The sequence below is a fragment of the Pleurodeles waltl genome, chromosome 3_1, assembly GCF_031143425.1.
Source record: "Pleurodeles waltl isolate 20211129_DDA chromosome 3_1, aPleWal1.hap1.20221129, whole genome shotgun sequence".
Taxonomy (NCBI): domain Eukaryota; kingdom Metazoa; phylum Chordata; class Amphibia; order Caudata; family Salamandridae; genus Pleurodeles; species Pleurodeles waltl.
The window spans coordinates 323801926-323818643 of NC_090440.1; the positions used below are offsets into that span (position 1 = coordinate 323801926).

The 16718-nt window shown below is 47.1% G+C and overlaps 1 protein-coding gene across 1 annotated transcript in view; it reads right to left on the reverse strand.

Moving 5' to 3' along the window:
* Nucleotides 1–13525, reverse strand: part of CYP19A1 (cytochrome P450 family 19 subfamily A member 1) — a 392824-nt gene extending 379299 nt beyond the window's left edge. The window contains exon 1 of the mRNA XM_069222480.1: nt 13450–13525. The gene's annotated coding sequence lies outside the window, so the exon portion shown is untranslated. The remainder of the gene's footprint in view (nt 1–13449) is intronic.
* Between the last annotated feature and the right edge of the window lie 3193 nt (nt 13526–16718).

The window sequence follows — 16718 nt, forward strand, 5'->3', positions numbered from 1 at the left end:
ACCAAGGGTGTCCAAGATACCCCACACCAAGACCCTGAAAAGTAGGAGTAAAGTTACCCTACTTCCCCAGAAACACACCAAAGTCGTGATAGGAGATTCTGCAAAGACCACAACTGACTGCAAAGCCCTGAAGATGGATTCCTGGACCTGAGGAGCTGCAAAGGAAGGGGACCAAGTCCAGGAGTCACGAAAGTGTCCAGGGAGGACAGGTGCCCACTAAACCCAGGATGAAGGTGCAAAATGGCTGCCTCCGGGTGGAAAAAGCTGAAGATTCTGCAACAACTGAAGATGCTAGGAACTTCTCCTTTGCACAGAAGATGTCCCAGTGAATGCTGGAGGTTGCAGAGTTGTTTCTTTGGGGAAAGACTGCATAGAAGCCTTGCTAGCTGCAAAGTTTGTGGTAAAGAAAATGGGTGCTGCCCAGGCCCAGGAAAGACAAGGAGGTTGCCACTTGGAAGAGGAGACGGGGGGCCCTCAGCAACACAGAGAGCCCATGCAGAAGAAGGCAGCACCCGCAGAAGTACTTGAACACGGGTTCAAGAAAACTGAGCACAGTGGTCATCTCACACTACAAAGGAGGGTCCCACGAAGCCGGTGGCCAACTCAGCGAGTTAAGCAATGCAGGACGGACTGCTGGGGACCTGGGCTGTGCTGTGCACGAAGGATTCCTTGCAAAAGTGCACAGAAGCCCTAGCAGCTGCAGTTCACGCAGTACACAGGATTGCTGTCTTGAGAGGGGAGGCAAGGACTTACTTCTGCCAATTTGGACAGATGGACCGCTGGACTGTCGGGGTCACTTGGATCCAGCACCTGTGTTCCAGGGACCACGCTCATCACGATTAGAGGGGACCCAGAGGACCAGTGAAGCAGAAGATTGGTGCCTGCGGTAGCAGGGGAAAGATTCCTTCGACCTACAGGAGATTTCTTCTTGGCTTCCGGTGCAGGGTGAAGACCGACAGCCCTCAGAGCATGCACCACCAGGAAACAGTAGAGAACGCCGGCAGGATTAGGTGCTACAATGTCGCTGGTAGTCTTCTTGCTACTTTGTTGCAGTTTTGCAGGCGTCCTGGAGCAGTCAGTGGTCGATCCTTGGCAGAAGTCAAAGACGGAGATGCAGAGGAACTCTGGTGAGCTCTTGCATTCGTTATCTGAAGAAAAGCCCACAGGAGAGACCCTAAATAGCCCTCAGAGGAGGATTGGCCACCTAGTCAGGTAAGCGCCTATCAGGAGGGGTCTCTGACATCACCTGCTGGCACTGGCCACTCAGAGGCCCCCACACCTCTGGATTCAAGATGGCAGAGGTCTGCGACACACTGGAGGAGCTCTGGGCACCACCCCTGGGGTGGTGATGGACAAGTGAGTGGTCACTCCCCTTTCCTTTGCCCAGTTTCGCCCCAGAGCAGGGCTGGGGGTTCCCTGAACTGGTGTGGACTGGTTTATGCAAGGAGGGCTCCATCTGTGCCCTTCAAAGCATTCCCAGAGGCCAGGGTGTAACACCCTCTCTCAGAGGAAATCCTTTGTTCCTCTTCCTGGGACTGGGCTGCCCAGACACCAGGAGGGCAGAAGCCTGTCTGTGGGTTGGCAGCAGCAGTAGCTGCAGTGAAACCCCAGAGAGCTGGTTTGGCAGTACCTGGGTCCATGCTGGAGCCCCGGGAAAGCATGAGATTGGCACCCCAATACCAGATTTGGCATGGGGGACAATTCCATGATCTTAGACATGTTACATGGCCATATTCGGAGTTACCATTGTGAAGCTACATATAGGTATTTTCCTATATGCAGTGCACGCGTGTAATGGTGTCCCCGCACTCACAAAGTCCGGGGTAATTGCCCCGAACTATGTGGGGGCACCTTGGCTAGTGCCAGGGTGCCCTCACACTTAGTAACTTTGCATCTAACCATCACCACTGAAGTATAGGTGACTTATAAGTTTCTTAAGTGCAGTGAAAAATGGCTGTGAAATAACGTGGACGTTATTTCACTCAGGCTGCAGTGGAAGTCCTGTGTAATATTGGTCTGAGCTCCCTATGGGTGGCAGAAGAAATGCTGCAGCCCATAGGGATCTCCTGGAACCCCAAAACCCTGGGTACCTAGGCACCATATACTAGGGAATTATAAGGGTGTTCCAGTGTGGCAATTAGAATTGGTAAAAATGGTCACTAGCCTGCAGTGACAATATTAAAGGCAGAGAGAGCATAAAGCACTGAGGTTCTGATTAGCAGAGCCTCAGTGACACAGTTAGACTCTACACAGGGCACACACATGCAGGCCACAACTGTGGGCACTGGGGTCCTGGCTAGCAGGATCCCAGTGAGACAGGCAAAAACAACCGGACATACAAGTAAAAATTGTGGTAACTGCCCCCCCTGGACACTTTAGTGACTCTTGGACATAGTCCCCTTCCTTTACAGGTCTTCAGGTCCCAGAATCCGTCTTCAGTGCTTTGCAGTCTAGAGTGGTCCTTGCAAAATCCTTTATCATGACTTTAGTGTGTTTTGGGGGAAATAGTAGTACTTTACTCCTGCTTTCCTGGGTCCCGGGCTGGGGTCTCCTCTATATCCTTAATGTTTTCTAACACTCCCAGCGACCCTCTACACAATACACTTGCCTAGGGGTGCATTCGTGGTTAGCATTCTACTTATTTAGTATATGGTTTGTGTTGCCCCTAGGCCAAATGAATTCTATTGTGTTCTACAGTGTTTGCACTATTTTGTGACTGTTTTACTTAACTGATGTGGTTTTTTGTGTATATTTTGTGTATGTTACTTACCTCCCAAGGGAGTATATCCACTGAGATACTTTTGGCACATTGTCACTAAAATAAAGTACCTTTATTTTTAGTAACTCTGCGTATTGTCTTTCTTATGATATGGTACCTATGTGATATAGTGGTATTGCAGGAGCTTTGCATGTCTCCTAGTTCAGCCTTGGCTGATCTGCTATAGCTACCTCTATCAGCCTAAGCTGCTAGAACACTTCTACTCTCTACTAATGAGGGATAACTGGACCTGGTGTAAGTACCCGAGGTACCCACCACAAACCAGGCAGGCCTCCTACACATACAAGCTATTGGGCTTCCTCAAAAATTCGCATGCCGAGTGGTGCGAGGGGGCAGGACATTTTGTAGGTGTGTGGGAGTTGCGATGCTGGGTGCATACATCACAGGGGGCCTGAGAGCGGACATACGGGTGTGGGACATGTTTCTCACATGGTTTTAAACAGGGTATCAATGGCTTTTTGGGAAAGAGGATACTGTATAGCAGGTGCTGATATTGTCGGATGCGACAGGGGCAGCTGGGTTTGGCCTTCTTGGGAATGGACAGTGAAGCGTGGCAGCATAGCTGGAGGCATGGTTGACACAAGGCAGGAGTATTGTGTTCCGAGAATTCTTTCCACTGTTCGTGGCTTGGATAGTGTGGGGAGATGGGTTGGTCACTCCAACCATAAGTTTTTACATGTGGATAATCTGACAGCAGTGGATTTGGTCAACAAACAGAGGGCAAGGTACCTAATGGTACTGCGGCTGGTGCGGAAGTTCGTGCTTCAGTGCTTATCTCCGGGAAAAATATTTTTAAGGCAGCACATGTTGGGGACGAACAATTCAGTTGCAGATTCCCTGTATCGTTTGCTGTGGCAATGTTTTTTCACAGCTTGGCCCAAGATACGGACGGATGCAAGACAATGGTCCTGGTAGACAGTTGGGAGTGGGGACGTGATGGTCATTAGGCTGGCCGAGAGGTCTTTGGCCGCACCCACGCGGAGGAGTTTCCACCTGATATGGTTGGAGTTCCAGAATTTTGTAGGATGTGATGGGACAATTTGGTTGCTGGCTAGTCGTACTATGAAGACACAAGGGTTGATTTGGATTGTCTTGATTTGGAAAGGTTTCTCACCAACCACGATTGTGGGCAAGTGGGCAGGTGTGTTTTTCTATGAGCATTTGTTTCATTGTGATCCTGCTAAGTATGATATTGTGGAACTGTTGATGGGTTGGGGGAAAGGGGAAACTGGGGTAGGGAACATCAATGAGAGGGGCTATTGCATTTGTGCGGCTGCTTGAAATGTTGCACGTATTGCCAGTATGTTGGGTGGATGCACAAGAAGTGGCACAGTTCAGGTTCTGCGTGGAATATATGTTTTGGGGCTCTCCGGGTGTCATGAGTTGCCGGATGGTGGGAAGTCTGTTGGCATACAGTGAGGGGTGGTCAGCTTACGTGGCAGTTGCCGGGGCATATGGCTTCAACGGTCAAAAAACAGATCCATGGGACGAGGGGAGATGGGCATGTTTGAACAGAGGGGGCATTGCAGCAGCTTGTCTGGTAATTGAATAGGTCAGTTTCTGGACACATGGGATGATGAGAGGGGAGAATGCTTTTTGTCACGCAAAGGGGAAATAAATTACTGGGTTCCAATTGCTGTCGGTCTTGAGGGTGACATTGCCTAGGGTTAGGCTGTAGGCTAATTAATTGTATGCCTTTTCCTTTTAGTTTGGGGCAGCCACGGCGGCAGCCAGCTTCGGCTGGGACCGGGTTCAGATCAGTGCTTTGGGGTTGGTGGTCTAAAGGCGGTGACTGTTGTTTGAGGGCATGAGCTGTGAGAGACAGGGCTGTAGGTATAAGGGCACAGTAGCTGGAAGCAGGGGGGGTGCTAGTCAGCCATTCAACTATTGTTTTTCTTTGCAGGTTGCGTAAGCGGCCCGAGTAAGCAAAAGTGGTCACATGGATATTCGGGTATCATTCATTCATGCTTTGGCGGCGACATATGCAGAGAGGCAACTTTACAGACGTTCTCTCGGTCTGCTGGGTAGCTGTCACAAAGTTTTTTGTGGTAGGGAAGGAGCATCATGCGGTGGGGTAACTTGCTTTCTTTTTAACATCTCTGAGTCCAACGTGGGGGTGTACAGACAATTTGGGGGAGAATGACCTGGTACAGCTCTCTGAGGCTCACCCTACTGCAACACATGCAACAGGACATGAATTTTGAGGTGCCAGAACATGCATGGAACTTGTGTTGTATGGACTAATCTGTGCTCCTAAGAATAGGGAGAGGGGCAATGAAACACAGTTCATGAGAAGGATCGGAGGAAGCTCAATCAGGCTATGAGGGTTTTTTGGTTGGGACTCATTACATAAAGTGATGAAACGCGAGGGCATTCAGGAGGAAGAAGCGGTGCTCTTCAAGGATGACAGGTTGCACCTTTCTGAGATGGGTGATACATATTACATTATGGAACTGTGTTGGATTTTGGGGGAACGGTTGGGGGTAAAAGTTGGGATGAGATAAACTGCTTAAGGTTGCGGTGTTGCTGTGGGTTCGCTGGTGGGGCAGCAAAATGCCCAAAGGGGGTTTGTGCTGGGTGGAAGTAGATGGGGAGGGTGGAGAGTCAGATGCAGGCCTGGCCACCCTTCCAGGGGGAGAAGAAGAAACAGGTGAAGGATGACAGAGTAGGGGATACCCGAGACAGACAGGGGACGGAAGGAAAAGAGGGATTTGTAGGGGAATGTATGTGGATGGTGGAGGCATGAAGTAAAAAGGAAGAATGGGGAAGTTCAAAGGGTGGTTGAAAGGTCGATAAATTGAAGTTGCAGTGTATATCAATGTTATGTTTGCTTGAAATACTGTCCTAATAAATGGCCTTTTACACTAATAAGTTAGTGTTGATGATTATGTCCCGATGTAGGGCCCCGTGAAGAGCAGACGCAGTCTAGTCTCTCCACGGGAGCATTCGGGTTGGGGGTAGTGACACAGCTGGACAGGGATTGACCGGGTCTAGGGTGGGGAGGGTCCAAGGGTGGGGGTATATAGAGGGATTAGCATGGGGGGATGGCCTCTTCCGCGACAGCCTGCTATGCTGCTGCGAAGTTGGCCACCCACCCACCGCACATAGGGATTAAGGTAAAAGTGAATTGGTTCTGGGAAACTAGGCAAGGGCAAAGGGAGGGATGATGCCAGGGTTAGGGCAGATTTGCGAACTTGGTGGCAGTAGATGGGGTAGGGTGGTGAGTCAGATGCAGGCCTGGCCACCCTTCCAGGGGAGAAGAAGAAACAGGTGAAGGATGACAGAGTGGGGGATGCCTGAGACAGGCAGGGGACGGAAAGAAAAGAGGGATTTGTGGGGGAATGTATGTGGATTCTGGAACAGAGGCAAGATTGGAGGAATGAAGTAAAAAGGAAGACTGGGGGGAGCTCAAAGGAGGGGTTGAAAGGTCGATAAATTGAAGTTACAGTGTATATCAATGTTATGTTATGTTTGCAATCCTGTCCTAATAAATGGCCTTTTACACTAATAAGCGAGTGTTGATGATTATGTCCTGAAAGATTTTTCCAGCTATTCCACCTGAAACTCTAAGAGAAATAGTTAAAAACCATAGAAAATCCATGAGCGCCAGTTCAAATATTTAGTTTCACTGATTCGCCCAAAATCACAGGATGTTGAGTCGACGCCAAGACACAGATCAAAAGCCGGCAGCTCTGGTTGTTACACCACTTGCTCTCACCTTCTCTGAGCCGCTGCTTTTTAGGTTGTGATGTTTTGCTAAAGACGGTGTGATGTCGTCCAATCATGGCGTGGTCCTCAGGAGCACTCAGATGTGGTGCATGAATGAGAGTGCTGTTTGTTTTGTAATGCCTTGCCAATCATATGACCAGGGCCACAGGAATTATGGGCCAGATGCATCAAAGGGTTTTACCAATTCTGTGTCTATGCGAAAATGTGTTCATACATATGGCCCTATGTGACAGGATCACAAAATTATGCTGTAGGGTAAATAAAATGATGTGGCGAGAAAAGGCAAATTGTTTGATTATTCATTACTTTGTCATTTTACACATGGTATTACTGTTTGGTCAAAGATCTCCCCACATTAGTGCCCATTTAACAACTTAGGCCCTTATTACAACCTTCGCCGCCCGCCAAGGTTGGACCACCGTGCGGCCGCATATGAGGCCGCAATCCCGCCGGCCGAATTACGACATCCCCGCTGGGCCGGCAGGCGTAAACAGAGTTTCCGCCCGCCGGCCCAGCGGGGATGTCGGCCGTAACATTGGTGTTGCGGCCGTGCGACGGGTGCAGCTGCACCCGTCGTGCTTTTCACTCTCTGCTGTGCAGGCAGTGAAAAGCAGGGTGGGGCTGTGCCTGGGGTCCCCTGCACTGCCCATGCCAAGTGCATGGGCAGTGCAGGGGACCCCAGGGGCCCCGTGACTCCCCTTCCCGCCAGCCTTTCCATGGCGGTCTCTACTGCCATGGACAGGCTGGCAGGAAGGGGAGTCGTAATCCCCTGGGCAGCGCTGCAAGCAGCGCTGCCCTGGCCGATTAAAACTGCCGGGACAACCATGGCGGGAAAAAGCCGGTCCCAGCGGTGCGACCGCAGCGCTACCGCCGTGGTCGTAATAAGGCAGATTGTACCGCCAGCCTGTTGGCGGTACAATCGCCAAAACAGCCCTGGCAGTCTTTGACCGCCAGGGTTGTAATGAGGCCCTTAATATAGTAAAAAACAAATGGAAGATGACCAGTTACCTCGGCAAAGACAATGTGGATGCGCTTCTAGTTTTGATTTCTTTCAGGTCAAAACATTTTTTTGTTAATATCTGCAGATCATGCAGCAGATAATAGATGCTGCAAATTCAAAATTATGCGAAAAAAGCTGATGCTGCAGAATCACATAAGTCTAGTGGCCCTGAATATGGCTTTTGAGGAAACCGAACTTTGTCCCATATTTATACTTTTTTAGCACTGCATTTGCGTCATTTTCTGCAGCAAAAGCGGTGCAAACTTACAAAATACACTTGTATTTTGTAAGTTTACGCCGCTTTTGCGTCAAAAACTGACGCAAATGCGGCGCAAAAATAGTATAAATAGGACCTATTTTTTGCGCAACATTTCAAAGATCTGCAAAGAGCCGGCCGTTCTGGAATTATCAAATTATCTCTTACACGTATTATCGGAAAGATGAAATGTGGCGCCTTTCCAGACAATAAAAATATTTCTTTAACATGACTCGTCGCTCCACTGTTGAGCCTCAGAGTACCGCTGCATACAGTCAGCATTATTATTATTAGTTCTCAAATTGATGTCACTCATCTTAACAGAAATATGAAAGGCAGAGTATCTCTGTCAGACAATAACATATTTTTGTTTACTGTAACACTTGCATAACGACGCGTCTCTTAGAAAGATAATGTAGTACTACTTTGCATACTGGGGAACATTATTAGCTATTTCAATGTTACTCATGTTGTCGGAATGATGAAAAGCGGATGCAGCCCTGTCAGAGAACGATCAACTCTTTTTTTTTAATCATAATGCTTACTGACGCCTTACTGTGTCTAGAAATAATGCTGCATGTTGCACGTGTATTTACTTCAACGTCAATAGTGTATATAGGATGACACACTGAATAGGCCCTGCCACCATTCTAAAATGTAACTTGAAGGTTGAACATAGCATCCCACAAAGGGCAGCTATGCACTGACTTTTTTGACCTACTAGATCCAAACAGGAACTCAATTTTCTTCGTTTTATCCAAGTGTTTTGGTCGACTCACTGCATTTGTGAGGGTGTTGTTCATTCCCCCACCACCCCTCATCACTCAACCCCATTTGTAAGCACCCCCACACAGCTGCAGCCATATCACTAGGTGACCGGCCAGAGTTGCGTATTGCAAGAGGGACAGGAACTTAATATCAGGACAGGAACACTTAAAAAACAAAGCCCTCCTTTGATAGGTAGCTAGTTTAACGCAATTCCCTAATTCCACTTTAAACGGAAAAGAGGCTGCCAGTCTGCCCCGGAGTACCAGGGAGGGATTAGAGTGGCAGGAAGAGGTGGTCTGTGCAGCATCTGAACAAACCTTTCCAGGTGGCAGCTGGACACCGGCGGGGGAGCCGAGCTCCTTGCACCCGAAAGGTAATAATCCCATCAGATGGTAGCATGCCTGAGTCTGTAGATGCGCTCCCACATGCCAACTGTTGGGATTACCCATCAGCTTCAAAAACACCAATCTTCAAATGTCACCTCACGCCCCAGGTGCTGGGATTAACAAGCAGCTTTTAAAACACCGATTTCCAGATGTCACCTCATGGGCCAGGTGCTCTGACTACACAGTAGTTTATGCAACGCATCCCCATTTTAACGCAACACACCAACCTTAAAAGTTACCATCCCCCAAAAGGGCAAGGATTACTTAGCAGTTTCTAAAAAACAGACTCCCTTAGTTGAAAAATCTTAGTGCATTCAAATGCAAACAGTCCTCACAGGGGCTGTGAGTACAGAGAAGTTTTCAAAACATAGGTCTCCACGGTCTCTTGGGCATGAGGAGCAGCCATTCTATGAGCTGGGATCCATCCATCCATCCATCCATCAACTCATCTCTCATCCATCCAACGACAAACTCTCCATCCATGCATCACTTCCCTTTCCTTCTCCCATCCATCCAATACCCACCCACCCATCCATCACCTCTGCCCTTCTCTCATCTATCCAACATCCACCTCCTCATCCATCCATCCATTCACCCATCCCTTCTGTTCTTCTCTCACCCATTCAACATTCTCCTCCTCTCCATCCATGCATCACCTCATCTCTCCTCTCAGCTATCCAATGACAAACTCTCCCTCCATCCATCCATCCTTCCACACATCCATCCATCCCCTCTCCCTCCCCGTCCAACCATTTATCCGTCAATCCTCCGCTCAAAACCATCCACCCATTGGATCCATCCATCACCTCTGTCCTCTCATCCATCCAACATTCACCTCCTCTCCCACCCATCCAACCATCCAGCCATCCATCCATCACCTCTGTCCTTCTCTCATCCATTCAGCATCCACCTACTATTCATCCACCAATCCATCCATCCATCCCCTCATCTCTCCTCTCATCCATCCAACGTCTGTTCGTCCATCCATCCATTGTCGACCTCATCTCTCCTTCTCTTATCCATCATCTCTGTTCTCTTTCCCTTAACCAAAAACCTGATGTGAACACATCACGTGCTAGAAGAAATGGTTCCCGAAACGCATTAAACTAAAGAATTTCTGACTCGATTGAGCTGTGAGTTTCACCTGTTACATATTGCACATTTCCTACATATTTGTTGCCCCCGTTTTGACTGGACTTGAGAACACGCTCCGTCTTTGGTCTTCTGTGGTGGTGCATTCTGCACACTCTCGCTTGAACCTCATTACAATTGGCTGAAGGAAGCACAAGTGCTCTCTTTTAAAGTCTCATGGAAATATGAATGGGATCTCATATGGTCTTGGGTTTCTCTCACAACTAACATTCCTATCTCTGGATCCATTTTGAGCATCAATGAGTAGATATTCTAAGAAAAAACATTCAAAGGAATGTCACTGACACACCCCACATTTCCACTACATAACTTCACACCACGCCACACCACACAATTCCACGCCATACAATTTCATAAAAACGAATTCTAATCCAATACATCTCTCCCTTGCACTTTGAACAACCCTGTCAACTCTCACCACATACCCCATGCCCCTCTCATCTCTTTCTCACACTACCACTACCCCCCTCATCTCACAATCCCACCTCTCCCTATGTCTTCTCTATACTGCCTGCTCACAAATACTAAGCACAGTTCCTTTCCTGTGCCTTTTCAAGGTTTCCATCCCTCAAACCCATGCTCTCCTCCTCTTCTTAGGGTTTCTTCTGCTTATACAGGTACTCCCTCTTTATGCGTTTTGGCCCGCTCGCCCCTTCTTTCTCTCACATGCACTTTCTGCTCCTCTGTCTCTAGTTCATTCACCACTTCCTGCACAAACAGCCTATCTCTCTTGTCTTTCTTTCTATCTATTCTGTGTAGCTCTCACCCCTATATATTTACCATGTCACATAATTATACTACACAGATACACTCCACACCACACAATTCCACCCCACACAATTCGACAACTAACAATTCCAACACAACCCACATAATTCCACTTCACACCACACACATCCACTACACTTCAAACCAAAACACACAGGTAAAAGGCATTGTCATTCACAATGCCAATAGCTCTAACTCTTGCAAATGCAAGACCTATTGCATTGCAAATGCTTGTCAATACATATGTCACCCCTAAAATAGGCCCTAAACAGCCCCCAGGACATGTACCTTTAAGTGTTACATGTCTTGGTAATGAAACATTCACAAATACATTTCATTTTCCATTTCTGTGAACCCTATCTCTCACATAGGATAGGGTTAGATTACCTTATGACACTTAATAAATGCTAACTTTTTATTGGGAGGTGGTAGGAAAGTCATGTTTGGTGTCTGAGAGAATGCAATTTAAAACCCTTTCAATGGTAAAGTCAGATTTTAAGACACAATTTTGAAAATTCCACTTTTTTCAATTTTCCTGTCCTAACTAGTTGGTATCTGCAGCCTGTTCCTGAGTCACATGACTGGGTGTAGCTGGCAGTTGACTTTTGTAAATTCCTCCCAGACAAACATGCAAAAGAGGGATTAAGTGTGCCTGGATGGGTTATCCCTTGAGGGATTAAGCTGGTGGAACTGGGCACAGTCCCACTTGTAAGTCAGTAGGGTGGGACCTGCCTTCACACAAACAACATCCTACTAGACATTTGTGGCTTGAGACAGACTGGAGCCTGGGCAGGGAGGCAGAAAATTCCAAGCGCTGTTGAAGGAGACCTGCTAGATACTTCTCCCACTTTAAATAAGACACCAGATATAAAAAGGGGACCCTCAGACAGACTCTTCAGATACATTTTGGACCTGTGGAGAACTCATAAATGTCTGCTGCTCTGCTGTAAGAAGGGCTTTTCTGCTGCCCCGCTGCTCTGCTGCTCTGCTGCCCAGCTCCTCTGCTGCTTGGATAAGAAGGACTGGACCTACATCTAGACCCCGGCACCACCAGAATGACTCCCAGGGCTAGTTGGCTGGCCTTCTGATCACAGCCTCAGGGACAGAAAAGGCTCCAACCATTTTGAATCCTGTGCCTGGACTCAGCCTGTTTTGAGTCCTAACCTCCTCCCCCCCCAAGTGGTGCCTCCCCAGTCCTTGTGCTCTGTCAGCCCAGCTGTGGTCGCCATCAGAACCAATGCAACATGATGCAACCTGATGCAGCCCTTGCAGCTCCTCTTTGAAACTGACACAGCACAAGGCAACTCGCATCCCAGCCCTCCCAGCTCCTCATCAGAACCAGCACAGCACAACGCAACTCGACACAGACCTTGCGTCGCAGTCCTCACAGCTCCTCATTCAAACCAATATGATGCATCTTGATCCGGGACCTCTCATTGCGTCAAGGACATAGGTTCAATTCTCAGTGGGCCTAACTTGGGACTTGTATCATCATAGTTGGCCTGAACTTCATCCTAGTTGAGTGTGTCCAGTTAACCACAATTGCTGTGTTGTGCTTTTAAGCACTATTTTTACTTAAATCTTTAAAACTACGTATCTACTGTTCCTCTGAGACAACATGGGACTTTAAACTTTTTTTCCCCTGTTGACTAAAAACAAAAAGGGGACAAACCACTGCACTTAAACCCGACTGCCAGGACATGGAGAAGGCACAATTAGAGTATCCTTCCCAAAAGTATGGAAGCAGACAAAACCCATCTTCCAAAGAAATAATAATCAGAAAAAGACATTGGGCCCTATCACCGTCTGCTCATAATACAGGCAAATAGACTGTATAAGAGTATGCCTTAAAGGGGTATGCATAAAAAAGAACAGGACCTTGGCGAGTTTCTCTCACCATAACTGCAAATAAGTAAGAAATATGATGAGAAATGAATATGGAATCAGAGTAATGAAGATTACCGTAAAGTAATCTAGGCATTCCTGAATGGTTGTCTGAGGCTGAGCAGTCTCTCCTTCTACACCACTACTCTGTGTATTCTTGCAGCTCTTGATCACTCACTGCCCATCCTGCAGCCCCCTCATAACGTCATTGCAACTCTCACCTTCAGTTTCCACATCCACCATTTCTCTATCCATCTCCCACCTGTGCCAAACCCCTCCTAAGTCTCACATTAGCCACAGCCAGAATCTCTAGGTAAATGTTCAAAATTCAACAACGCTTTTGCTTTCCCTCTTTTACTTCCTTTCTCTCTCATCTTACTATCTGCTCTGGGATCTCTTCATCCACCGCTTCACTTCTCAAGCCTCAGCTCCATCCCCCATTTACCTGGAGTTTTCACTGCAACTTCTTACCTTACCTAGTAATCACCTTGTCATTTATCCTCCAGAAGCTCTACCTCTAACACTTCTTTCAGCTCTCTTCCTCTACTCTCCATTACCAATCGTCCAGAGCCCACTTACCCTATTCTTCTCACTGAGCCCCCTGCTTCTTTCACTTCTCCTATAACCGTTCATGCCCTTGTATACTGCTGCCTCTTTGTCTAACTCTCTTGAGACCACTTGTGCCTCCTGTAATGTATAAACTTTGAGACTCTATCTGAGTACTTACCTTACAGAATCTTCCAGCCTCCTTTAGTCCCTCAGTAGTGAATTTACTTCTTGTACTATGTTGCTGCTGTACATCCACCCTCTGCAAATGACAGATGGGAGCCCTCAACTAGGCAAATGTTTAGCAAAGTTCCCGCCCCTGAAAATGATACATTTTCTAACCCCAGGGAAATTTCAGGTGCATACTGAGAGTTCTATTCAATGACACATTGCAAACATTTGTCTGTGGAAGACAGAACAATGCATGGTGTACCTTTGAAAATGAGTTCGGAATGAGAAGGTAACATGAAAAAATGTGTAATCTGCAAGGAAAGTGATTTTAGTCTAGTCTTGCCAGGCAATCTCCAAATGTGTAAGTGTGTAAAGTGGAAACTTTGTGTGATTTCTTTTTTGCAAGGCTGGAATATGCTGAGCTCCAATACTAGCCTTACCATTTCAGAGTTTATCTGGGCTCAGTACATTATACATACACAGTTTGGACTGAATGTCCTTTGCAAGTGTACAAAGTTTTCATTTTATCACATGCCACCCACCTCCAGTCCATTCACAAATAAGTGCAGACTGACACAGGTCCAACGTACATAGGCTAGACTCACAAATTCGCACAAACAGCACAGGACACACAGTTGATTTCCAGGACTTTGTGCATCTGTGGCTGTTACTTTGAGGTGCAGCGCAGATATGGAGCTGCAGGATGGCATGACCAGGCTTCCCACTGCAAGGCATACTGTTGCCCTAGCTGCCACGTTTTCTAGGCCCATGCCTGATGTGGTGCTCTAGCCCATGCTTTTTTTTATTGAATTCTGGGACTTGAAGTACCTTTTATAATCGAGAAAACAAGACTACAAGTCCCAGAATTCAAAGGAAACAACCGAGCTGTAGCAGCTCATCACGCATTGGGCTGGGAAACTTGTCAGGGTTGCCGCCCACTCATGTGTGGCTTTTGATTATGGGAATGCTGGTTCCGTGGGTGGAGAGCTGCACCTGTACTTCAAAGTTTGTTTCTAGGCTTAGGGATAGCAGTCTGTCAGCATGTGCACACACACAGCATCTCATTTTGAGACATGTGAAAAATTAGGTTGTAGGTTGACTGGGGTGTGAGCACTGGTCAAGCAACAGTGGCAATCCCTTGCGGGGTGAACCACAAAAAGTCACTAATTTAACCTGTGCTCAACCCTTGGCAGCTTGGCATAAAAAGCAGCCAGGCTAAACTTCGAGGCAATGTGTAAAGTATTTATGCAGCACACAAACAGTAATAAAGTGAAAACACAACACAAGAAAAATACTAAATCAAGTTAGGAAAATAGAGAAGATTCTAATAAATGATTGGACACCAAAAGCATCAAAATCCAATTAGTGGAACCAGAGTTATGAATTTTTAAAGTTTAAGGTTCAAAATAGCAAGTCTTCAGTTTTAGAAAATGGACATATAGGCACCTTTATCACCAAAACCAAGGGCCCAGCAGTGGATGGAGACCTCTTCGGGGTTCAAGAATCACTCAGGCTGGGCCTAGCTACATGTTCAAGATGGGACCTGTTATGTCTCTCTGGGTCTGAAGAAGAGGCCAGCAAAACTAGCCCTTGGAGTCACTTCTAAAGTCCTGGGTGCAGGTGAAGATGCAGGGCTGGCCTCAGAAGGTTCAAGGCAGGCTCCGGGCAGCAAAGCAGTCCTTCCAGGTACAGCAGCAGGCAGTCATTTGAGAGTCTTTTCACAAGTCCAGTAGTGGACTGAAGACTGGGTCTGAGAGCCCTATTTTATACCCTGGTGCCCTGCTCCAAGAAGTTTCCAGAAGGGTGCTTTGAAGTTCCAGGAGCTAGCTAGCTATACTGCCAATATAGGGTTGTTAAGCCTATTGTGAAGTGGCAGAACCCAGTCTATTCAGGTGTAAGTGAGGCTGTGTTTAGCTCTGCCCTCAACAAGTCAGTGAATGGCCCATTCAGGCTCTGCTAATGCCACTTTGTCTGCCTGTCTGGGAGGAATACACAAAGACCTAACTGTGACCTAACTGTGAGTTACACCTAGTTATGTGATCTAAGGAAGGCTGCAGGCACAGAGGACTAAGGGCAGAAAAATGCCAACTTTCTAAAAGTGCCACTTGTAATGATAAACTTGACTTCACCATTAAAAGAGGGCTTATCATTACAAGTTCATAGATGCCAAACATGATATAGCTACCATCTCTAGTTTAGGAATTACAGCTTAATAAATATAATAAGGGATCCCTAATATTATCCTGATGGAGGGGTAGTCCTCCCAGTGGTGAGAAATTAATTCAGGAGTGTTTCACTACCAGGACATGTCAGAAATAAAAGTACATGTCCTGCCTTTTAATTACAGAGCACCCTGCCATTTGGGCAGCCAAGGGCATACCTCAGGGACTTCTATGTAATAAGAGGGAAGTTTAAGGCTTGGCAGTGTGTCACTGCATTCAGGCTGCAATGGTAGGCCTGGGACACATTTTAGAGGGCAGCATTTAATTTACAGGCCCTGGATATGTGGTATACCACTCTACAAGGGACTTACATGTAAATTAAATATGTCAATCAGGCATATGCCATTTAAACCATGTTTTAGGGAGTGAGCACAAGCACTTTAACACTAGTTAGCAGTGATCAGCAACAAAATAGATTAAAGACCAACAAAAACAAATTCAGCAAAAAGTGGAGGGAAAAAGGCAAAAAAATTGGGGGTGACCCTGCAGAGAGGGCCGGGTCCATAAGTCACCATGACCATGGTCATGTCAGCCCTATCATAGTGTGCTTTTAGCCAGTTCACATGGATCACCCTGCAAGGATTTCTAGGGAAGCGAGGTCCACCAGATAACTGATCTCCTCCTTTTTCTTCCATCACTGTGTAGGGCCCAGTCTTTTTGGCCTGGAAGGCCCTATGAGCCACAGGTTCCAGAACCCACCCTTTCTGGCCGGGCTGGGTGTCAACCAAGGCAGCCTCCCCACTCATGTATCCTAAGATGACATCAGTATACCCGCCAGTTTCTGCTGGCCAAATTTCCATCCCAATACCCACACTAGCAATCCATTGGGAGTGCCCACCAGTGAGGGTGGGACCTTTTAGAAGAACCAGAGGGGGAGATTTAGAAACATTTTGCATTAGGTTAGCATCACAAGAGTGAAACTAACCAGCACAAAATGTTTTTTTTCCTCATTTACTTTCTAGCCCAAAACGTATTTTGCACTGAAAGTGCCCTAAAAATAGCACAAAGTAGTGTGAAGCATTGCTTTGCGTTACTTAGGGCACTGAAAGTACCCTAA